The 26,221-nt window shown below is 37.8% G+C and overlaps 1 protein-coding gene and 1 long non-coding RNA gene across 35 annotated transcripts in view; one reads left to right on the top strand and one right to left on the bottom strand.

The window, feature by feature from the left end:
* The window catches only part of trol (terribly reduced optic lobes), a 210,148-nt gene that overhangs the window by 110,432 nt on the left and 73,495 nt on the right, over positions 1–26,221 (top strand). The gene's annotated exons all lie outside the window — the stretch shown is intronic.
* Positions 18,904–23,779, bottom strand: LOC116425958 (uncharacterized). Its single transcript, XR_004234810.2, has 3 exons — positions 23,641–23,779; positions 20,304–20,455; positions 18,904–19,594 (listed from the first exon to the last, which is right to left on the bottom strand). It is a non-coding gene; the product is annotated as an uncharacterized LOC116425958 (long non-coding RNA).

The following is a 26,221-nucleotide window of genomic DNA, read 5'->3' as shown; positions in this document are numbered from 1 at the left end:
CTCGTCCCTGTAAAATGCATGCAATAGAAAAGCGGCGGCGCGCCAGGGTTTCAACCCCTCTTATCGCTCCCCACGCCCTCTCCACCCACGCCACCCACTTCGTTCTTCGTCTCACGAGTCCTAGCAGCGAGCCGAAAAGGCGAGCGAAACCAGTTCTGGAACGCAGATCACTGATGGAAAATGATATTGTTCGAGTTATATTCGTATATAACCACTAAACCAGGGAGCTTAGTTTTCAAAATATCCGGTACAGTACGTGATTCGAACGGAGCAGTCGACGAGCACATGCTTAGAGTAAATCAATTTATAATATATTTCAATTAGAAACTAAGGAAAAACGCGGGAGGGTTATTGTATGTTTACTTGAAAAGTGAATAATTTATTGTTGAAGAAAGTGGTACTATTTTCAGCTTTGAAGTGGCGTGTACATGCTTATCGAAGCAGGTAACCGGTTAATAGAATTTGCAAGTCTGGAAGGTTAAAAGTATTATCTTTATCTGGTCTTTCTCGCTGACAAATTCTTATTAAAAAACCAAGGTTTCTGTAGAGTATGTTAAGAAATATTTTAGCTACATTTTCGTATTTTTTTTTTAGTATGAAAAGTCAGAAAATGCGGACATTTTATAACATTACGTGACTTGGGACTTTCTGCGTACAAATTGAGTAACTGTTTAATTGAGTAGGTAAATAATTAAATAATTGATTAATTTATAGAATATTCCCAAGTACTTGAGCACTGAATTGCTTTAATCTCATGAGAAACACTGGTATCAAGCCCATCACTAACGCAGGTGCAGCGAGGAAGACGATGAAGGGTAGCAGAATGATCTTGTCAGGGGGTGAGGGGTGGTTTTGGGGTGAATGGAGAGCGGTCTGGGGATGAGACTCAGAGAGAGGGTTGAGTTACGTCGTTGGGTAGGTGAGGGTAAGAATGGAGAAGGAATTAGGGGTGGACAGGGGTGAATCTAAACAAGGGAGAATTAGAGGGGTGAGAATTTGTTGTGTGCGGAAGCAATAGATTAGGAACTAAAAGAATCTGCTTATAATAGTGAGTCAGTGTTTTCTACCGAGAGATATTACAACTCCAATATTAGAAAAATGTACAGGGTGTACTGAACAATATAGCATTACATGTGTAATATAATATTTAAATTACATATCTAAAAAAACTTCAAAATATTCCAGAGGGTAAAAAATATCCCCAACTAATTCCCCACTAAAAATACACTCAAAATATCAGAAACAATAAATAGGAGCTTCCAAAGCTGCATGAAAGCATTTCGAATCAAAAGCAACCCCAACACAGAACATTAGGATATAAAAGTAGGCTGCAGAAGGGATGAGTCCGCGAACCAAGAAAACAGAAATAGGCAGAGAACATAGACGGGAGGGATCAGGTATCACGGTAATAAATAAAAATTCCAAGAGAAAAAACAGAAAATTCATCCACCCCCAAGACGAACTACATATCCAAGAAGAAGCCTGGAGGTGGAGAGTTCCCGATAGGGGATGAAAGTTTCCCGGAATAAAACGGGGTGGAAAGGGGCCGGGGGAAACAGAGGGATGAGGTCAGCCGTACGAAATGAATAAAGGAGCCGCGCGGAAGGGGTAGGGTGTGGAACGGGGTTGAAATAGGGTTATAACCGTGTGGGGGTGCCGGAACCGTGAGTTCGTTATTATTTATTAATACGTTTACGATTGCGCGGTAAAGTAGTAGGCTCCGGATGTTCCGGGGTGAGAACGACGTGCCTAATGGCCAGGCAAAACCTGGGAACTTTCATAACCGTCGTTAACGACTGGATGCGTTTACGCGGGTTCTTAACCTGAGCAACTGATCCCTGGCGGCTAAGGAGTTGTTTGGTGTCTTCGTTCCACTCTGGCTCGCTTCTGAGACATGTGGGAATTTTTAGTATAATTTTATTAGGTTATTGAGGTAAATGGAAATTCTAGGTTAGGCCTAACCTAAATTCTAGCTAGGAGCTAATGCAAATTCTAGGTTAGATCTAACCTAAATTTTAGCTTGGAACTAATGCAAATTCTAGGTTAGATTGTAACTTCGATCTAGACGGGACTGCAATTTTATCCCTTGTTTGGAAACAACTTCTATTTTATTTTGGGCTTGAGGTGGGGGTAATTTTAAACTTCTACGTATACAGAACTTTGAATACTATATTCTATACTGGATACTCCTATATTGGACTTTATAAATATAAATCTGTCTGGAACGCTTAATTGTACCTACATACAAATTTGTCTCCGGCTTAATTTAGGCCTACGTTGCCATCTGAATTAAGGTGTAAATTAAGTTTAAAATGGGTCCGGTTTTAGATCCAATTGTAGATCTTAATGTTGACCGCATTGAAGGTTCAATTTTATCATTTTTTCAGGATTCGTAGTCGACGTAGTCTAGGTTTTGATTTATATGTAATTTTTCATTTCACTTAAGTGCATTTGGAATTTGTTATTGCACTCAGTTGAGAGCTCTGAATTAATAAGAGAACTAACTATGTTGTTATGTATTAAAAGGTTGTTACTTGATATTATAAAGCAAAGAATTAACTTCTCAGAAATGTGATTGTACGTGGTATGGGCTCTAGTTTCTTCGTATGGCGCCGAGCTTCATATAATGCATATACATACGTGGTACTTACTGAGTTTCTCTGTTATCTTATCTTTTGCGGTTATGTTACATTTACTTTTGTTTGTAAACTGTTGAGATTAGCTTCTTTGAAGCCAACATCAATAAACATGAATGTGTGAGAAATTGCACTGCAAATTACATAGTTTCATTATTAACAATGACTTTCTGATTAATTAAAAGAATTTATTATGGCAGTATTGCTCCTTACATTAAAATTAAAATGAAAATTCAAGTAATTAAATCTCGTTTTTGAAGCAGCAAATTAAACACTTTTAACGCCTAAGAATTACCTCCCACAGAAAAATTTAAATAAATATTAAGATAAGTATATACATTATATCTTTAAAATAACCGTGGACCTTAAATTTCACCGTTGATCCACATAATAGTTAACGTTTCAAGGGGTGCAAAAAAGGAATCGATGTAAATGGGGACGCGGAAAGTGAGAAACATTAATAAACCGTGAAGCGGACATTTTAAGATAGTGATCAATGTAATATAGATTCAGATGATATCACTATTGATCCTTAAGAAGGTTGCATCCCCTTTGTGGGGATGAAAAGAGACGAGAAAACTGAATTGCGTCGGAAATAATTTACAATGCACGATAAAACGACAATTTTAGCGCAACCGATGGATAAACGGTTACAGATACTTTCGATCGATTCTGAATTGATAATCAACCCCCATCAATTTTAGCCGTGGACGTCTGCATTAAGAATCGAGGCTGTCTCGTTAAAATTCAGAATCGTTGGGACACGATTTTTGACACAAATTTTGCTGGTGACTCTGATCAGTGATTTATTTATTGTTGCTCGATCACTTTGATGTTACTCGGTAAATATATTTACTCTTTGTAGATTTGTTTCGGAATAATTAATATTATTGAAACTTGAGATTATTAACAAATGGCTGCAGTATGCCATTTGTGTAGTTAATGGTAATAACCAGAATTATTCTCGTACAGAATGATTCAACAATAAGAACAGGACATAATTATCGAAAAATAATTGAATATAGAATAATTGTTAATGTTTTACCTTTTGGTAAATGACACGATTTACTTTGAACATGTAAATACATGTTTTTTGTTAGAATATGAACTACACGTTTCTTGTTGCTTGAACAAATTCTTTTTAACATTTTGAATATAAAATGAATATTTTGAAGGTAAATTTTTTTATCGGGTACTTTGATCTTTTTAGTCGAAAAAGGAAAACAGAAAAATCAGAAGATGTCTAACTATTGCTCAATATTGCGTTCGTCATCGTTCTCATTGCTAGCCCCGTGAATAATGTTGTTCCACCCCCTCCAAGGTGATCCTTCCTCGTTCCGCAAAGCTACTTGGCTGGACGGGGGAATCTGGGTTACCGGAATAATTAACGTTGAACGGATCGTCTTTACTAGCTCGTAAATTTTTTAAATTCCCGTTTAAAGGGAACGAAGGGTTGGGCCTTTTATTGTATTAAAAACATGCAAACCTAGAATTGAGGTTAATAAATATCAATATTTTTCGATCAGTGGAAAAGAAATATTATTTTACCCTAACGAATATTTATCTTCCGAAGGAGACATTGGTGCTTAATGAATATTACAGGATGCCTCGAATAACATAGTACTATAAACTATATAATAATAGTACTAACAAAATAAATCGAAAACGCATAATAAAATTAATTTCGTTGAGGTGTAAATTGAATACAATCGTACATTTAACAATATTTTAATGTTACAATTTTATATGTAATACTTAATCGCTTAAATATTAAATTACGTACAATTTATATAATTAGAAACTTCATCCAATCAAATTTCCGACGAAATTCCCGAAAATGTTCAGGTCCCTTAAACAGTACAGAACATTCAGATTTCCCAACGAAAAAAAGACGCTCGAACTAAAATATACCCCACTCCCATAATTCCATATTCCATGACCCCACAAAACAAACGTAACCTCACTCTGAAAAAAAACGAGAGACTCTCGGAAAAATTATTCAACGTCCCCTGATCAATTTAATTTGACTCCCAACCTCCGCACGTCTTATCATCAAACACTCAATCGTACTGCCGTAAGGTTTACATTTTAAATATGGCGGGGATCCGCCCCGCGGCGAGATTATTCGCGATTTACTCTTTCCTTGGTCTTTTCATCCCCCCCGGTCATCCCTGGGCCCAAGTAAAATCTGTTCATGCATATTGCACGGGCGAACGAATCGGCGAAGGATTTAATTACTCCGTCCGAGGCGCGATTACAGAGGACCTGGGGCGGTCGAGGGGGTGAGTCGGGGATGCCGGTTGGCCGAAGGGGTGGGGAGCTCCTTGAATATTTCGTGGATCCCCGCGGAATTTTTCTTTCGTTCGCGGGATTGTCCTCTCGCCGTTTAATTTAGCCGGGTTGGTCAACCACCCCCTGAAGGGGTGAAAAAGGGGCGGGAAAGGGTGCAGGTATTGTTGAAATATCCAACGTTATTTCCACTTAGGTTTCTGTTTTAATTCTTCTCTTTCGACTTTGTTTTCTGGCATTCAACGCCCTCGGGAAAGGGTTGAACTGCTCTGACTGGAATCACCCCTTTCATGTTTATTTTCTTGGAGAGGAAATGGTGTTTGGGAGAATTCCTTTTAACGCGGCGACTACTGTGCCGGTGAAATCCGAGTGAATTGTTAGCGAGGATTTGAAAATTAATTGTGACGCTGGGGTATTGAGTCATCTGAATTTTATTGGATATTGGAGCTGCGATGAAGTTAATTAGTTCGTTACGACGGCTTCGGGTTTTCATAATAATTGTACTTGAGTTGTACAACGAATGCTGAATTAGTCCTTGCAGGTGTTCATTTGAGGCTATAGAATCTTATTATTAATATCTTGCATATTTGTTTTTGTGATACGGAGAAAGATCAGAATAATAAGAACAGATGAATCCTTTTTAATATACTTTATTCTTTCTATACAATCTTGTTAAATATTTTTACTTGTTACAGCAAATATTAAACAAGTTTTTGGGTACAACATTGGCACCGTTCGTCATTGAGAATCGTCTATAATAGACATCCAAATCATAAGCTATTCGTTTAAATATATCTCGAACAACATCGAAGAAACAACCTAAGAAGCAATCTCTAGCTCCGATAAAATAGAAACTTGATCGACATGTAATCAGAAAACCGGATTTCCGTATCGTGTTAAGACTGCAACCGAGACCCTTAACTTCGGACAAGATGTCACTTTTCATTTGCCCTCCGGAAAACGATAATTGGATCCGAACGAGTGTTTTCTAGTAAACGGAAAAAGTAGCTCACGGATGCAACTATTTCCCGAGTCTTCGATGTATAAATAATTCATCTTATCGGAAGATGTGCTTCCTCCTTGATATCAGAAAATATTCTATCATAAGTGTTGCTTACATAAATACAGTTCTTGATGAAAGAATTAAAGCTACCCATAGTTCTCCACATTTTTCGGGATAACTGTAGAACTAAAGGAACAAAATGTAACTTAATAATAATTTTTATTAGCTGCTAATACATATATATAAAATTTCTTATTACTTATATATATAATATTCCTTATTACATTATTATACGTAATACTCTATTATTGCAAGTTTATTATCCAAATGACGGAATTTCCGTTAATTCATGCTAGAGTAACAATAATAACAAGAACAGCAAGAACCAAGAGTTAACCAATGAAACTGAGCCCGAATTAAAACAAGGCAATACGAGCAAAAAATAATCCTCTGAAAGAAAACTTCGTAGCAAGAATGGTGACCCTATTGTTTAACCGAGAAATAACGAAGATGCGTGATCTTTAAAAAAAGATCTTTTCTTTAGAATCTTTAAAAAACCAACAGCATTGTAAACCGCTCTATATGACCCAGGTTTATTTCCAGGGTAGATATTTCCGTGTCTGGATACTCGATAATTTTCAGCGTGTCAATCCATTCAGCCTAGTTTCGAAGTTGAGGCGCTGTATCGTTGCATTATGAACAGCCGAATGAGCGAGAGGGAGTGAACAATTCAAGATGACGTTTCGAGGCGGTAACCGGCGTCGAAGACCATTTAAGTTGCCGATCGGTGGATCCGTATTCGGTTGGTCGTCGTTCCGTTAAGGGAAGACACGAAGCTCGAGGTTCATTGATAATGATAAATTGTTTGGAACAGGCTGGGATGATGTGCATTCGAAGGGAACTACAATGGCGACTCTTTCCGAGATGAAGTGGTTGCTGTGCGGTGTGAAGTCGGCTGGTTTTGAGGTTAGGTATTGTTTGGGAGAAGTTCTTTGACGAAGTTTGGTTGCTTGGATTGATTTAAGCACAATGGAACGCGTGGATGTTGTCTTCTGAATAGAATGTGTGACGATGGGCTGAGGGAAGACCTCGAAAGGATGAATTTTCTGTTAATAGAGATTCAAAGAGGTCAGGTGCAGTGTTAAGACATGTATGGTGGAACTGAAGATTTGGTTTGAAAGTCTGGAAGATTGAAGTCTAATAAAAGGCAGTCTCTAAAAATAGAACTTAGCCAAATTCAAATGGTTCAATTTTATTATGAGTTGTACCTATGGAGTCTAAGAAAAGACGAAGAGGTTCAAACTTAATTCCAGATACATTCAGAAGATTGAACTGCAAACCAAGCATTTTTCAACACTTACGATCCCATTTAAAGCAAAAGTCTCATTTAAAACCATCAAGATATATTTAGAACCAAATTCACGAGATCTAAGATAAGTTGCAGGGCAAAAAATAACCTAACCGACATTCAAGAAGTCCAAACTCAATAAAAAAGCGACACCAAAATAGAGAGCAGTTTGAAATGAAGTCAGCTCCATGTTTGCCCGACATTCAATTTTTAGATCCATTTCGTACCCAACGTTCGTCACATGTCACCTAGCTTCTACTTACGTCTGAATCAAGTCCGAACTAGATGGATCCAGCCTCCGAAAAAGTCATTCCTCCCAATACAACGAAACTACGTGGGAGTTCTTGCTCACAATGAAATTGTCTGAAAAAAAGAGAGAAGCATGGCGGGAACAAGCAAGCCCTAGGGAACCACGTTTTCCTCGGGAGGATATTTGATCCGCGGAGTTATTAGATTTGTGCCTGGCATTCGGCGTCCCCCCCGGGTAAACATACTTTTCGCGGGCCGCACATGGTTCCACCCCTTCGAATTTCATTTCCAAAGGCCGCCCCCGGTCGTTCGACGAATCTCGGCGGCAGGAAACACGAAATCCCGTGTCCCGGCGACCCGCGAATTATTTCATCAGTCGATATTAGATTGGCGATATTTGTCGCTTGGGGTTGGGCAACGTTGACTTCGCCGGTTCATTGGGAATCTGTCCTCAGGAGAGGAACAAATGGGATCACCTTATCATCGGAAAGTTCGTGTCACGACGAGACAATAGTAATCTTAACTGATTCGGGGATTGTGGTTCATCGGAATGTCGTCAACCCCTTGGCCTATGATTTCTTTCTCAGCTCTGATCGATATGGCTACTTTGTCATTAATAATTTATTGGAAAAAGAGAAAAATTCTAAGCATATGTTATGCCTATATTTCCTTTTAAGTATAATAGTTGATTACAGAGGAATAATATTTACTTTGAATTCGAATTAACTAAGTAATATGTATATTTATTGAATCATGTTGAAAATCTTCACCACGAGTCTCGCTCCTTGTTGTAAGACAAGAGGTTAAGATATTGACGAGATCCTGAGGCCATAGAAGATTTAGTTTTGTGAATACTTAGGTACTCTAAATACACTTAGTATTTAGTATCTTGAGTACCTTAAGTTCTATGAGAATTTTGAATACTACAAAAGTACTTAGTAGTTTAGAAGCTTAAGTTCCAGTACATCTAGAGAGTACTTTAAATACCGGGAGTACTTTTAGTGCTTCAAATACATCAAGTATTTAAGTATGCATAGGAATATTCTAATATCTTAAGTATTTTTACTATTTCAAATACTTAAGCCTCATGCCTTTGGAATACTTAAATACCTTTAATAGCTCGATTACTGAATATTTCATCCCCAATACCTTAAATACTATGAATACCGTAGCTTGATTATCTTAAATACTGTAGTTTACAAAATTATGTTAGATAACCTATAAAAATATGCCAATTTCTCAAAACTTTGAACAGATTGACTCAAAACGGATGGCCACAACTCTTTCCAAAATGGAATTTCCCCATTACAAGACCATCTTACTTATTTTCCAGCAGTAACCAACACCAACAGTTTATAAAACGTCCAATCACCGTTTCGCTCGTAAATCCCCAGACAATTCGAACTGAATCAATCAAAAACTCCTTTTGCCACCCAAAACCCGCGCAACACGGCCGTCGCCATTTTCATTTCAACATGTCTGATCGCCTCTTCTCGCGCTGCCCTTTCCAACGCGTAGTTCCGGGCCACGTGACAAAGCGCGCGACGCGACCCGCCACAGCGGAAACACGCTCTCCCCGTTTCCACTCGAAAATCGGGCAAAGCTCAAAGAACAACAATGTTCTCCATCCGCCATGATAAACTGAAAACCACCGTCCCCTGTCTTTTCATTGCAAATTTCAGCGACCTCTGGCCCTCGTTTTTTCCCCACGAATTCGAATTACATCGAGTACGAGCGTCAAAGAATGAACCGTCCGTTCTGTTCCGCACAGAAAAAAAAAGTTGAACAGAAACGGGAATTTTAGGAACGACAGGTCAGAGGGAACGAAAAAATCTGATCTATCGATCGATCGATACTCGGGTCGCGTGAAAAGGCGTCGATGAATCAGTCACCACTCGAATTCCTGCTGGTTTGACCCGAATGTTGTCAGCGATGCGCTCGTTAAGCGATTTTAAATTGCCACTAGAGGACGACACGTACATACGCGTACAAAGGGAGAGAGAAGAAAGAAAAGGAAAGAGGAAGAGAGAGGAAGAGAGAGAGAGAGAGAGAGAGAGAGAGAGTGGAACACATGGCAGCGCGAGCCTCGCCAGAGTGGGACCTCTTATCGCGCTGGTATCGTCGACCTCCTCGCGATGGAATCCGCGATCGTTTGAGTCGCGATATTTACGAGCGACCGGCCGCCGACCCCCGACCCTCTTCTTCGACGACCGCCGCGTCCGTGCGGTCAGCGCGCAACCACCATGACCCACGTGTGACCACTGGTGCACCTTGTCAACCGTGGAGATTTTTTCCATTCGGGAGTTTTGTACTGGAAGCATGGACAATGGCGGTGGTGCTTTGAGTTCCACGTGTGGTCGGGGTATTTTTAAAATCTTCGATTCCTTGAAGTTGTTTAAGTTGCATTGGATTTTTCCAAATTTTTTAATAGCCCAAAGGTTTTTTGAATTATTGGTACATTGAGTACTTGGGTCTTGGTACTTTGAGTACCTCGTGAGGATTAGATGTCTTTGAAGGCTTGGGTTACTTGAGATAGATTAAAGTGGATGTATTATTATTATTAAGTAGACGCATTATTATGCTCCGAGCAGTTTTAAAATTTTTGGTGTATTGAGTACTTGGGTTTTGGTACTTTGAGTACCCTGTGGGGATTAGATGTCTTTGAAGGTTTTGGTTACTTAAGATAGATTAAATTTCATGAATATGCCGAGTACTTTCTATTCCGCGAGTATTTGAAGTACCATGAATCTATCATGAGTAATTTGAATACTTTGAATACATCATATATCATGGAGAATCTGAATATCTTTGGTACCTTTTGTATCTTAAATTTTATTAATATCTGTGCGAGCTTGAAAATCGTTGTCACCTTTGGTACCTAGAATACCACAAATACTCTAACAATTTCAGTATCTGTAATATCTGGAAAACCTTAAGTTTAATATGCATCTTCATTACCCTAAATATTATTAGTAACTTGAATGCTTGGAATATCTCGATCACTTTGAATATTGTAAGGACTTATGCATCTTCAGTACCCTAAATATTATTAGTAACTTGAATGCTTTGAATATCTCGATCACTTTGAATATTGTAAGTACTTCAAATACTCAGAGTATTTCGAACATATCCATAGGATTCATTTTACAGTCCATGATTTATTTTAGGCTCACTGTTGTTCACGAACAGAACTGTTATAGCGAACTATTAGATAACATAAAGTTCCTTGAATAATTTTCTTATCTCTCAGATGAATCATTCGGTATACGCTTCTGTAGCATAAATTATTCACCCGTTTGAAATACCGCAAATGAACATCGTTATTGTAATCCATCGTCTTTATAAATAGCGTTGGCACACGAATGTGACTGTGTGTATCCGATGACGGTTTCATGAATGAGATTCTCGTGGAAAGGTTAAAGTGTCGTGTAGTCAGTCACCATGTTCAGATCTGACTTATGTAATATTTATTTCGTGGAAAGACACGTATCCATTAATCTTTAAACAAGTAGTTACTTTTTCAGAAACATCAAAAGATTCGTTGAAATTATTTTTATAGTAATTTCAATTATTTTATTATAATGAATATACTTTGTAATATTTGAGTCACAATCGCTCGTAGGATTCAGCGACTAACATTCTTCTAAAAAAATCTAAAATCACGTGGTACTAGATTACCAACGTTCTTTAAAAAAGATTGTAAATAACGTAAAACTACGTTGCCAACGTTTTCATACAAAAAATTGAAAGCAATGTAGAATGGCGTTATCAGCCTTCTTATAAAAAGGTATAAAGTTACGTAAAACTACGTTGCCAATATTCTCCCAAGAAATTGAAAATGACGTAGGAATACGTTATCAATGTTCTTTCAAAAAAATTGAAAACGACGTAGGATTACGCTAGCAGCATTTTTCTAAACAAAAAATTAAAAATGACATTAAACCACGTTTCCAGCGTCCTTCTAAGAAAAATTAAAAGTAACGTAGAACTACGTTACCAGCGCTTTTATAAAGAAATTTTAAATAACGTAGAACTACGTTGCCAATATTCTCCCAAAAAATTAAAAACGACGCAAGGTTACGTTACCGGTCTCGAATGTGTGAATAATAAACTAAATCTGACAAACGTAGTCGCGAATAAAATGGCACACCGAAGGATTAAGGGTTGAATCATTTAAAAATTCTCGGTAGGAAGATCGCCTCGCGTATTTTTCGAGCTGTATTCTTCCGTATCTTGCCAAGACGTGGAGTACAGGGAACTGCTCCCCCGATCGTCGGCGAGGGGGAAGGAAGCCGCGTGAAAATGACACGCATCGCGCTGGAAATGGTAAATGTAGGTCTCGGAGGAGATCGGTCGCGTGAGCCTGCCGTGTCGGTGTAATAAATTATTCGGCCGCGTTCACCTTGGCATGTAACGGCGTTCTAATGCATATTGGAACAGCTTTATCGTGGGTGTGTGTGTGTGAAGCACGCGCTGCTTCGGATACGGTTAAGATGTTTCTCCCGTGATGCAGTCGATCTACTTTGTAGGATATCTGCGCGCAGCCCGATCCTTCGGCACACAACGTCGCGACGCCCTCTGTTCCTAGAATCTTCGTTCGACATCGCGGGGCAAACTGTTCCGGGAAATCATTATAATCCGAATAGACTTTGGACTGTTACGAAGGAGCGTCGCGGTGACCAAAGATGGCGGAATTGAAATTAACACGTTCAACTCGGCGCATTTTTTCGAAGTCTCTACGTTCGACGTGCACAAAGTGATAATTAGTTTATTTATCTGGCAGCGCTTGTTTACTTCAGTACTTTTCACGTTATCAGTAACAATCACCAGAGTCTGAGTAGTTGTATGAGTTCTTAAAAATACTGTGGTGGTCCACGCCGCCAGATGGACCAAACGATGTGTGGACCATCGGTGGTTCACGCCGGGTTGAACGTGTTAAAGGGGGATGTACGAATTTTTGTGGGATGTATAATTCAAGAGTGATAAATGAATAAATGAATTTCATTGAAATTTGGCAAAGAGACCGAATAAGATTTAAACGAGATTCATTTAAGGGAGGGTTTAGGTTAGGTCCGAACTGTTTTGTGGTTTGAAATTGATATAAGGTCTATGTGCAGTTGAAATTTTCATGTAGAGTCTACATTGAGTTTAGATTTGTTGAAATGTCCAAACGATGTTTAAATTTAAGTGTATACACCTTTATTCTGTATGGATTTAAAATTTAGATGTGGGGACTATACTGAGTCTAAATTTAGGAAAAGGATTTACGTTAGGTACATGAATATCCACAGTATCAGACACAGTCCAAATTTAAGTATAAGATCCAAACAAAAATGAAATTTGATAAAGAGTCTAAACAATGTCTGACTTTAACGAACGGATCATATGCGTTTCCAATCTGTGGAAAATTTATGTCAAGATTAGGTTAAATCCACATTCTCATTCTACACAAAGTGCCATTTTAAGCATGGATTTCAAGCATAGTCCAACTAGAATTTAATTTCATAAAAGATGCAAATAACATCGAAATTCTGTAAAGTCTGTGGAGTCTTAAAGACTCTAAATCACTAAGTTCATTAAAAGATCCAGACAGTATCCAAGACTAATGAACGGTCTGAATATAATCCAGATGCTAGAAGAGATTCAAATAGAATCCAGATTACACAATTAGGTACTGTAAACTCTTTCCATTTCGTAAACTCCCGTACCATTACAAATATAGTGCCACTCTTCACGTACAAAAGTGGAAATTATGGCTATTAGCTTTCGCCCTAAATACTAAGGGTATTCTCGACATCTATAAATTATACAGTCAATTCCAGAAGTTAAACAAACTTCGGCAAACGTTTCCGTTATTTTTAGTCGCCCTATTTAAGTCGTGTATGGATTCCATCCGATTTTCATGGCTGCTATACACGCTGGCGCTAAATAAAACAAAAATGGTACAGTGTAAGTGAAATTCGCTAGCTAACTAGCTAGGCGAGCGAACCGGCACTAATATACCTGTTCCTGCGTTATTTATTAAAATACCAGAATGTTATTACCTATATCGTGTCGTAATCTTAAGCCACGTTAGAATGCAGTCTGCAAATATTTCCACAGTCACAATTTTGCAACTATGTCCAAGCTGGATCATTGGGTATTCCATGCTTGATCTCATCGTCGATCAGTTTCTTAGAGTGATCCATTGAATTTCAAGTAATTCGAACGTACAGGTTAACTGTTGCCTCCTTGTCTCGTGAGGATCTCATCATTCTTCATCAACATTTCCGCTTAGAACGAACAAGCTTCCGCTGTAGTGGCATTCCGAGGTCGCTATCTAATCGCAAACCTTGCATCCGTGTTCTGAATCACACTTATCTGCTGTAATCCGCGTCACATATGAAATAGCCTTAAGGTAGGAAGAGTTCGGTTGGGTAAATACATTGTTAACACTGCATTCTTCAACAGTGGTGTAATACAAAACAGTTAGAACTTGAAATCAAAATTCAGGCACACTGACTCTGAGCATAGACAGACTCTTATTTGTTCATACTTAAAATTAACCGAACCTGGTATGGATCATGATCTTTGTTAGGTCATGTACAATATAAAGTGGATCTTGATTGAATGTAGACTATGATAGATTTTAATACTGTAGTTTTCTTAGGAAATCTAGAATGGAACTAGGCTTAACCAAAACCTAACTTTTGAACTACGATATCTTTTAGTCTGAAACTGAAATTCACCTGGATCTAACCTAGTCCCAACTTGCGCCAAATTTGGATTACAATTTTTCTCCCAACTAATTCAAAGTGGACCTTGATTTGAAAAAATCTAACTTATATATAACCAAATTTGGATTATCACTTTCTTTTATCAAATTCTAGACCTAACCAAATTCAAATTATCACTGCCTTTTATCTAATTCTAGACCCATAAAAATCCCGAGCATTAATTTCTCTTACCAAATTCTAGATCTAACTAAACTAATTTTCTTTCAAGTGCTAAGCCTAACCAAATTTGAATTATCACTTTTTTTTATCAAATTCTAAACCTAGCCAAATTTGGACTACAACTTCCTCCCAAAATGTTCCACCTCAATTTTAACTACAATCTCATTCCAATTCCAAGATGTAACCAAATTACGTAACCTAACCGCACGACCGCCTAGAGTCTAACCTCAAAAGAACTCTCAAACAACGGCGCCTTTCAGACGAAATCCACAATGGACCCTGACCTAATCCAAGCAAATACCTCCACGCCCATGGAACTCGTTAGATTCCTCGCATTGTCGTCGCAGTACGCCAAGAAACTCCTTTTAATAAACGGGGAATGACGGAGACCAGTTCCGAGAAGTGAATTTCCGCGAGCGGTGCAACATAATCGCGCGGCCCGCTGAGAATTCGCGTCTCGCGAAACGTTACAAGGACCCCGCTTAGTCCTGAAACGTAATTCCCGGCGCGCGAGAGAAGCGGAGTAGGCGTCCGCGTTTGTTCTATTCTTCCCAGAGATTAGCGATTCGACTGTGTAACGGCCAAACGTGTTTTCTGTCGTCTCATCCGCCGAATTGTTCGGATTCGATGAATTTCCACGCGACGGTGTTTTGTTTTTTCCTCCAGCTTCATTGAATATTCCATTGAAGCTCTTGTGAAGAGGAAATCGACCGGAAGCTGCGGTTACCGATGACTTAAGCGCGATAAACGGACCTTCAGATATTCATGGTCGAATTGTTCAATTTGTAGTTCCAATATGGACATCCTACGCGATGGAAGTTCTTGATGGTACTTTTGGGACATACGGTATATTGTAGGAAGAGACAGTTGGAAGGTTTTTGTTAATGAAATTTCGAACGTTCTTGTTGGGAGATTTTGTTTTATTTTTAATTTTGGTTATTTATTTATGTTTTATTTATTACTGATCTGTTACTGTTACTATTTATTTATATTTTATTTATTACTGATCTGTTACTGTTATTATTTATTTATTATTGATCAAAATATCGCGGTATTTTTCTTTTTAATAATTATTCGCTGTGATTTCTTTATAATTTCTCTTTATAATGCTCAATAAATGAAGTAAATTTTAAATTAAATAAATTCTCAGTGAACTTTTATGAATATTGTACTGAATAAATGTTGCGAATAAATACGTCGGGGGATGGTTGAATGCTACTGAACACAATGGACAACGCTTAATTGAATACAATTCTATCTAACGAATAGACCTTTTTATTTTAAACTTTGTTAATCTGATGATTCTCTGGCTGAACTTAATTGACATATTTCACGAATTTCAACGTTTCGGCGGTATTTTCGTTATTGAAGAGCTTGAATATACCAAAGTATTGAAAAATCTATTCATCCTGTTACTATCCCACTTGTACATTCAATAGGAGATTCCTATACAGGGTGATCCGATTCATCCCTACTTAAAGGCAACAACCCCTCTATATTTTCTGACTATAGAAAACGAATTGTAACTTCCTTCGAGAAATCAAGTATCTCAATTATTGTTTCTATATATAATTCACTTTATCCAGTCATATACAAGGTGTTCCCGAAATCGTAGTCCAACCAAAGAGATTAAAATGAACGAGTGAGTGGAAAGCATGGAGTAAAATTCACAATAAAAATCTAAAAATGAAATGGAGGGTTTAAGGAGACACAGAACGCTTACTGTGTGTTGATGTATCGAGATTAGGATCCAATGGATCCAACAACCGCGAAGAACGACGGGAAGAGATCCAACAGCCGGCAACGTGGCTCGTCCACACCCGGAACAAGAGTCAAAGGCCGAGATCCCTGGCTGCAGATATCGTCCTGTTCAGGGAGTAATGAACTCTCTCGTCAAGACTTATTCAGAAATCTGTAGCCCATCTATGGACTTTTGCAGTGTTTAGAAACTTTCTGTTAACCGTGTATACGAGGGGAGAATGTTACATTTAGAAATTGAGGTGGTTGAATTTCAATCGTGAATCAAAATGAAAGACTAGTTTGTTATCATCGGTATGTAATCTTTAATTATTTATAGTGGGAAATGATGATTTTCGTGAAAATATTTGGCAAGGTGTGAAATTGTATTTACATGTAACAGGATTATGGTAATTCAAATAATTATAGGGAAAACAGGGGGTGAGAAGGTTTACATGTTACATTGTGACGAAGATAAAGGTTTTCTTTGCTCTTTCGTGAAATAATTAACGGAGAAGCAATTTCGTGACGTGAAATAAATAGTGAGGCAAGCGGTTAGTACTTTGACGAGAACATTAGAGATCAACCCCTTGCCTTATGATATCGAATCAGATAGGTAACGAAGGCTTACAATTAATTTTGATATTATTTATAGTATTTTTTAATTCATGAGATACTATTTTAGATTTACATGTTTACAGGAATAATAAAAACCACCCCCTTATACACAATTAAAAAATTAAAATAATCTTAACAAATATAAATATTCTCTACATAACGAAATACTATTTTCGACCAGAAGAAGTTTAAAATTTCATCCCCTACTGCAGATCGATTGTTAGTAAAATAATATCTCCCCTTCCAGTCGCAAAACAAATCACAAATGAAAGAACTAACACGCTTATAGGAATATTAGAAATTATCCCTTATCTTATAATAATAAACTATATTTAATTTGTCCAACATTACATATAACTTACCTTGTAACATTAAACTTCATTTAATAACTTACTGTGCAGTTCACAAAACAGCATCTCAAGCTCACAAACACAACATCCCTCCATTAACCCTCTATAGGCTCGTGTGACTTTGAAGTCACACATCAATATACCGAGTTAAATTGACGTATTTAATTTTTTATTGCAAAATGACAAACGACGTTAAATAATTAACCAACTTAAACTTTTGTACACACGGGCGTTTACGTTCAACGTCATTGTAACTTCAAAGCTACAAAATATATTCGTTTCAATAAAATTGTTGAAACTATCGAATACATTGTTAATTTATGTTCATATGTTGATATTCATTAATTTCATACTGCATAAATTTTGTTATAATCGCGAAACAAAATTCGGCTGACAGAGGGTTAAACAAACACTGAAGGCAAATCCAAAATTTCATCCCCCTCTATAAAAACGATTACATAAAAATAATCGGAACTCTCCTAATCGCGAAACAAATCACAAGCCAAGGGGTTAATTGTCCTGGGCCGGTCGTATTGGTACGGGACACTTGTGGCGTCCGTAAAACAGCGATGCTCCCTCTCCTCCCCTCCGCCTCCGCGCGCGCTGGCACAAGTTCCACAGCGATCGTCCGTAATCGTTAAAACAATTGCGCTCGGCGCGTGAAAAAGGTTAATGGGAGCGACGAAAAGAAATAAAAGAAGCCGTGATCTGATTGAGTAACTGGGAACACACGGCCTGATAAATAATTAAACAGACGACACGACGGGAAGCAGCGCGATTTCCTCGTGCGCGGCGTTTTAAAACGGGCTCAGCCGCGCGGAACACCCACGGATTCACGGTAATTAAAACGCACCACGCGCGCGCGCGAGAGAGCAGTCGGTTGATCTCATCGGCGGCCGTGGGTGTCAACTAGCAGCGTTCCTTAGAACCGTCAACCGGCGGAAAGAAACGGCCCGGTTCGTTGGTGGATGATGTCACCGCTCGAAAACAGAAATGAGAAAAAGTCCGAAGAATACGTCAGAAGAAGGAACGGTGGGACGTAATTAGTAATTAACCTCTTGCCTTGGGAATTAGCATTTGTGCGATACACATCTCAATTGAGGCTTTTAGATTTTAATTGCAACAAGTGCTGCTTTTTTATGGGTTATCGTGCTTTGGAAATATCTTCATCCTTTTCTTGTATATTTGGTATTGTGTTTTGGAAATATTTTCCATTTTTTTGTACATTCGTTATTGTACTTTGGAAACATTTTTTTAATTTTTTTCTTGGGAATGGTGTGATGTAAACATTTTCGAATATTTCAAATTTTTTATTGAATATTTTTAATTGGAGTTGGGTATGTTACGTTTTGGAATTATTGGAAAAACGTTATTAGTTTAGTGGTCGGTAGGAGGAATTATGAATAAGGGGTTGAAAGCGTGAGAATGTGTAGTCTAGGAAAAATAGGTATTTTGAGTGTTATTCAAGAAAGAGTGTTGATTTATTTAGATTTTTGAGAAATTATTAAATAATTATATAATATATTAATTATATTCATAATCTAATGTATATAATAATATAATATATATGTAATATAATAATTATATCATAATTATTAAATATATTCATGAACTTGTATTTTAAAATATGAATCAGTTAAAATTTCGATAAACACATCCTTGAGAATTTGTTGAAGAAACTCAGAATTAGTTACTCTAACTACTCAAGAATGTCTTGAACTTCCGAAAACCATTTGCACTAAAACTATATTTCAAATCTTTAACTCCACCTCTTCGTTATTATTTAAACATTCAAATCGTTCACGTGCAATTTCCAATTCTACACTTCAAAACCTGAAATCTTCTATATTAACAGCTCGAAATCACAATTATTATTTGCTTTCTCAGTCAGAAATCCTTTCACCAAAAAATCTTTTTTCCTCCGTCATATTCGATAATTTTTCAAGCTCCCAATAAAATCAAGACACAGTAGCTTTTTTCGTTCTTAATAAACTATTATTCACGAAAACGTTCTGACATGAGTAGTTACCAAGAGAATGATAGAACAAGTTATTCCACGATGATGATGGATCATCTTTCTCGTTCTCTTTTCTCGTTGCAGTTGCATTCAATGACGTAGAAACTGTAATAAACCACTGGGGGTGGGGGGGGGGGGGGCAACGATCGCCAGATTTATTCAAATCCATTCCGCAATTGGTGTCAACAATGGCGGGGAGAGAATGATCTCAATGAAAAGAGGAATCAACCGTCTTGTCGCTTCGATTATTCGCGGGGTCACTTTCATTGAACCTGGTTACGTCTCCCCGAATTCTTCTCCGATGTCTCTTATCAATGAAATCGTCTTTACGTTCCTCTTTGAGTCGCCCGAGTTTCTGGGTTAATTCAATCAATACCTATAGCCGAATTTTTTGCATGTTCAATTCTGGGATCTGTAAAGGGAAAGTAGAAGAAACTCATTGTAAAAAGGACATTTCATTAGAATTTGTTATAATAAAATTTGTATTCTATTTGTTATTTTACGTGGTAGATTGTCTTCGTCGAAATTATTTGAACAGAACTATTTAGATGAATCTAATTTAATTATTCCAATGAATAGTAGCTTTGATGCTTTCAAGATATGAAACTTCTATTTCATTAATTTTCTTAATTTTATTACTTTATTTCATTCAAGTAATTCCATGAATAGAATTTCTATTTTATTTCTTATTCTTATTCTCATTTTTTAATGTTCTTACTGATAAATCATGTTTGAACAGAAGTAGTAACAAATAATCTAATTATCGACAGAAAATGTCTCTTTCGGTTTGTTTAACTTTCATCGCAGATCATCATCGAAGTTCTCTGGAAATAATTGTTCGAATCAACTTTCCACTTTATTGTCACCCTCTCATTTCATCTCGCTCAAAATCATTTGCATGACAGTACAGCCAAGACAAATAAATTATTTTAATACTCCTATTTAATTTAGAACCTACACGTTCATTGTTTCATTTCGCCAGAGCAGTGAAGACGCTTTCATTCCACCACACATAAAATCTCTATTATATCGGACACCCGGTATATTTCAGCATTTAAATCTCCGAAGCTACGTCCCCATTTTTCTCGTCTTTTCATCTCACTTAATCCTTGGCCACTTACGAAGAATCCACGATTAACTCCACCTTCCTCGTCGATCCTTCATTGATCTAAATTGTCCTTGAATTCCCGCTGGATCCACCACGGTTCTTCTGCCCCCGGCTATGCTCGATCGATTCCGATTAATTCCGCCTTCCGATCATCTTCACCCGACTCTGGAGAACAAATAGAAAATATCAAACACCTTCTGCATTACGAAGAACGATCGATCGATCAAGGCCGCATCTGCCGTTAACGATCTAGCGGATCGTCCGGGCCTGGATCATACTTCTCTTACGCAACCAATCATTAGCGGTTCTAATCGAACGCCGATTAGACCAGCGTTGGGTAACGTCTGATGGATTTAATGATTAAGGATCATAATTGAAATGTTCGATTATCGAATACGATCATGCATACACACGACGGGAAATTAAGGTGGGCAGCTCTAGACGTTGATTGAATGTATAACTAAGTTTCGTATCATTCATACCATTGCATATCAATCTTCTTCGTGGAATTTCTTTCGAGTTTTCTTGTTTTGGAATTTATGTTCTCCTTTATGGGTGTTTATTGCGATAGTGGCAGTGTGAACATATACTCTTTGAAGATGTGTGATTATCGACGGAATGATTGTGGGTTTTTAATTGAAATGCAATTTGCGTTGCATGCTGGTGTTGGAAAATTGTAGATCGAATTTGTGCGTTCTTGTTAGTGCGTATTGACTGCATTACTTGGGGAGAAAGGCAGGTGGAAGGGATAGGGGAAAGGAGATTGAAGTTTCTATTGTTTAGTCTGTTTGAATATTGAGTTCTTCGAAAATTAGTGATTTTGTATTGGCATCAATAATCAATACGAGTAATATAGTCAATTATGGTTACTAAGTGTAGCTGTTAGTGAATGCAATTTACCATTTATTCCTTGCAACACTATAATTACTAAACGATCAAATCGACTATTTTACATCTTCTTGTACGAATTAACGTTATATTTCATCTTTCTCATCGTGAAACCAATTTATTTAACAACTCCTCACAAAACTATAATCACAAAACTAAATCGTCCCAAGAATTCTAGAAAAGCAAGTGCAAAATTAGTAATTTCGACTCGTCTACTATTTCCAGTGTCAAATCACTTTATGAATCGTTTCTTCCAGACTGATCCATTTCGCAGAAAATTCTATGTTTGAACAAACAATCGCACGAAATCAAGTGCTTAATCGTTCCACGGAGAACAATGGTACCTCGGACAACATAGAAGTGAGACAATTCATGAATTGTCCACTGAATTGTTCCAGCAAACAGTCTCAGTCGCCACGAAAGGCGGAGGAGCGATTTTAAACGACATTGACACAGAATACCGGTTACCTCCCACGCAGGCATGATCTCGCCGGGAGGCCCGGCGATTAAAAAGATGACAAATCATTTCCAAGGAAACGCGCGCCGCTTAATTATCAATTAGCCTACAAAGTAGCTGGACGCCGCGATTCGATTAGGCTTCAAGTTAGACGAGCAGTTGGCCGGCTACACTAGAGCTGTGACTTATGAAATGCTCGGATTACCAGTCAGATACCCGAATACCTGGGTATTCAAGTATCTCATGAAATAACCCAATGCTCAGGTGTCCAGGTATCTCATAAGATAGTTCAATACTCGAGTATCCAAGTATCTTATCAGATAGCCCAATACTCGGGTATCCAAGTATCTCATGAGATACTCGAGTACTCAAATATCCAGGTATTTCATAAGTATTCGGGTACCCGAGTATTTCATATAGCCGGATAGAAATACTAGTTCTAGGTTATACGATTAACATCTTGGTTTCCTTGTGCGTACGAATGCTGACATTTTTTGCATTCTGAAAAACGTCCCTTTTGTTCGCGAGAAAATTTAATTATCGCGGGTAAATATGTTAATCTAACGGAGACAATGTTTCGTGGATCTTTTAATATCGAGGATACGCAACCAGCCCTGCCATTGTGCGCTTGCAAACGAGATATGAATTAATTTCTGAATCTACGCTCTAACCCAACGTATTCCGTACTACGTGTATTTTTTCTCTGTTTTTCATTTCTCTTACATTTCGTTTTTTCTATTCTTTCCGTTTTTTTTTCTCGATGAAACATAAGTGAAGTCTCAGAATTTTATATCTCGAATAAAGTACGAGAGCGGAACGGTATCAGTGGAAATTAATTATGATTTAATTTGATATTAATGCGACTGGGGAGTCGGTGATTGGCGCATACATTACGCTTAAAAGTGAAGAGTTTATCGATTGCCTGAACAGCGTAGTTGGTTAAGTCTCGTGTTCAAGAGCCAACCGCCCGCCGGGTCACACACGGATCGAATCCCCACCGTGTTTTTTCTCTTCCCCTTCTGTACGATATGGGTTTTTTCACTTGGTGGTGTTTTTTCTGCTTGGAAATATTCTGCCATTGTGTGGTCTAACGTCAATGACGACATTGTGTTGAGATTTGTTTGTTTAGTGATGATTTAATTTGCGATTGAAAAAGAAATTCCGTTCTCCGTTGTATACTCGATTTAATGTGATTAGACGATATCGTGTTGTGCTGGAATATGTGTGTTTGTTGTGTGCGGCTTGTCACGGAAGTTAGGTCAGGAGGGTGAGGAGAGGGCGGGTTTAAAGCGTTAGGAGGAGAAACCATTTGTATTAGGAGATTAGGAGGAGATTACGAAGTCAATGCGAGAGATTCTGAGAAGAAGAGAGACAGAGGAGAGAGAGAATATTATTATTACACTCCCCTTTCAGATCGATGATAATACACAATAATACAGTGTTACTGAGAGAGAGAGATAAAAATCTATCTGGATAGCGCAGAATTTGTTTGTTAACAGTTCCCTTGAATAGAATAGAAAAACGTTGAAAGGTGAGATAATATATATTATATTTATTGTGTTATAGAAAACATCCTCTCTACTCTCTCCCTCCCTTATAATCTGATTTGCATTCCACCAATAATAAATTCAACGGTACAAAAAATAATAATTCATTCGAATTAAGAAAATTTGCTTCAGAAAATTAGAATATCCTAGTTCTATAGAAATTATTCAATAATGAAATTTGTGATTCTAAACTATATTTAGAATATTAAATTCCAATGATTAAGGATCGACAGCACCCCCCCCCCCCCCAATTAGATGAGAATATGGATACTAAATTCTGTGTTCTAAACTAACTACTACTCCTCTCCCCCATCACCTAATAATAAAAAAAATGTAGTAAAATATGAATTCAAAATAATCCAAAGATAGCCATTCTGAATTCCAATCAGTTACAATATCATATTCAACAATTGAAAAGTTGATGATCAATACAATGATTGAGAAGTAGATTCCAAAACCTGAGAAAACTAGCAAATCCGTGTTATCCGGAAGGGGTTGGAGAGAGATCCGTGTCGGCGTCCTCCGGTGCAGTCGATCCGCGGCGGGATCAGGCATCGAGTGACACGCGATCCACGAGTAAACGAACGAGTGCGTCGGGGGAAGCTCGTCGGAACGCGCGACGACAATCCGATCGACGGACGATAAAACGGGGCGAGCAGAAGGTGACATCATCGCTTCAGTTGCGATGCGCATCCCGATAAGTTCCCGATGAACTCATCGCGTGCGACACTCTCCGGCCCACCGTGACATAACTCGCGATGCACGCGCCTTCCATCTCTCATTCCCCGCGAACCGTTCATCGGCCAGCCGCAGACTTCGTGAAAAAGTGCCGTATGTATCAGACACGCGCGCTCGTGCACGCATGCCGATCATTGTTTCTGGTATACGCGATCGTTTACGGTCGAAATGATTACACTTCAAGTAAGAAGGTGAAATACCTTGTGGCACTAGAATCTTTTTTCAATTATCCACTTGGAAACGAAACCTAATTATTCAAATTTCGGTGTTATATTTTAATATTAGAAGCTATTGCTTAGCTACCAGGATTTTTCAAATTCTTCCTTCGGAAAGTAAATTTTAATTTCAATCGCAGTTCTACGTTTTAATGTAACAAGCAGAACTTTCACGTTAGAATTCCTGTAACATTTCACTTTAAAAAGAAAACTTAATTACTTAGATTCTGATTTTAATTTTAGATATTAAAAATTAGAGATTTCACTGGCTACGTGTTGGCATAGTTCTACACATAAAAACAAAGCAACAGTAAACACCAAAGCAGTATTCTACTTAAACACGCATATAACAAACATTAACAATGTTAACTAAACTCAACTTCAATTCTCCTTATAAGTACCAATATTTTCAAGTTATTACCTCAACGACAATTATCTCCCTTATCAATTATACGTCCAAAAAACAACGCGCAAATCGCACATTATTCTCCGGTCGCATTGGTCCGGCACTCTCCTCGACAATTATTCTAACCCGATTCGCCCGCACAATCGCGGGGAAAGTGTCCATCACTGATTCTCTTGCCTTGACAAAAAGGATCGATGAATAATTCAAAACTCCTAACCGTTTTCCTTCGATCCGATCCTTCTTGTTTCGACACCGAGTAGATTTCAATATTCGATAAAACGACGATAAAAAAATTCATCGCACCGAAAATAAAGAGACCGCAACAGAGGTTTTCATATTTGATCCGGATGCAAATCGCGAGGCGTGTCGTTAACTCCGCGACACCTCGCAAAAGTTCGCGGCGGGCGGTCGAGATTGGCGGCTGATGGTTTATTCCTGGTGATCAGGATAGTTTCCTTGACGGACGAAAACACGGCAATTGACAGGGCGCGGTTGACGAGTCCGCTACACAGAAATCTTGTCTGAACCCGAATGACTTCAGATAGGCCTTAAATAGACTACACTAGAACTTTTTACATTGGGGGTAATGAGTTTTTGATACGGAGATTTCTCGCTTAATGCTTTAATTGTGTATTCTTCGGACGTGAGTATTTATGGAAGCATACTTTGCTTGAAACATTCAAACCTTTCTAATTAGTTGTAGACAAGATTCCTTAAAATAAATTTATCAAAAAATCACACATAAATTAGGGAACAAAACTATTTCCTTTCAATATTTCACGCATTGATGAAGTATACAAAGGTTAATGGTAAATACCAGAATTTATAATTTTCCTGTATCAAATCATCTGGCGATTAGGAGTCGCCGCTCGAGTGCAAAGGGTAAATATGGTGAACACTGGACAATGATACAGCTGAATATCACATGCCTCGTACTAGCATAAAACTGTTTCAACGCGTATTATGGATTGATGAAAGATAAAAATATTTCAGTACGTGTTATAGGTTGATGAAACATAGAAATTATTTATTGAACGAACACGGAAATGTTGAAGGAGTTGAGAAATGAAACTGGACTTGAACGACGAGTTAATTCATCGTTTTGAGTAAAGGGGTTGTTATGCTTCGAAACTTCGAACACTAAACTCGATAAATGTATTTCTTATTAGTGTTGCAGTATTTAGTGAAATCTACACCTTTTCCTGTGAAAATCAAATGAATTGTAAACCAGCTAAAATCTGAATATATACAATTTTCGAGTTTCCATAGAGGAATTTCAAAAAGTCAATTTAATTGCTCGGTAGTTTTAGTGTCAACACATTGCGTGCCAGAAACGAGACATCACGTTTTTATTTAAACCTACCTTTGTAACTTCGCTACCTACCACGCCATTTAAACAAACATTCAATTATATTAAAACCAATTACTTGTTCAATACTTATGAAATAATAAGATATTTAAATATTTTGCATATAGTGATGTCGAACTTATGAAATGTCACTAAAAAATCGATTTTCTAAGAATTAAATGTGTTAACCGATATTACGAACAATTACTGTTTATTTCTATTCTCCACGACTGCTTTAAAAACCGAAACCGATATCATAACTGTTTTCAACCCCTGCCCCTGAAACCAAAAATCACGTGCAACGAAGTCATCGATGCTAAATGGAAGCGGTG

This window comes from Nomia melanderi, chromosome 2 (assembly GCF_051020985.1).
Source record: "Nomia melanderi isolate GNS246 chromosome 2, iyNomMela1, whole genome shotgun sequence".
Lineage (NCBI taxonomy): Eukaryota > Metazoa > Arthropoda > Insecta > Hymenoptera > Halictidae > Nomia > Nomia melanderi.
The sequence above is the reverse complement of the archived record's forward strand: the minus strand, read 5'-3'. Positions and strand labels throughout refer to the sequence as shown.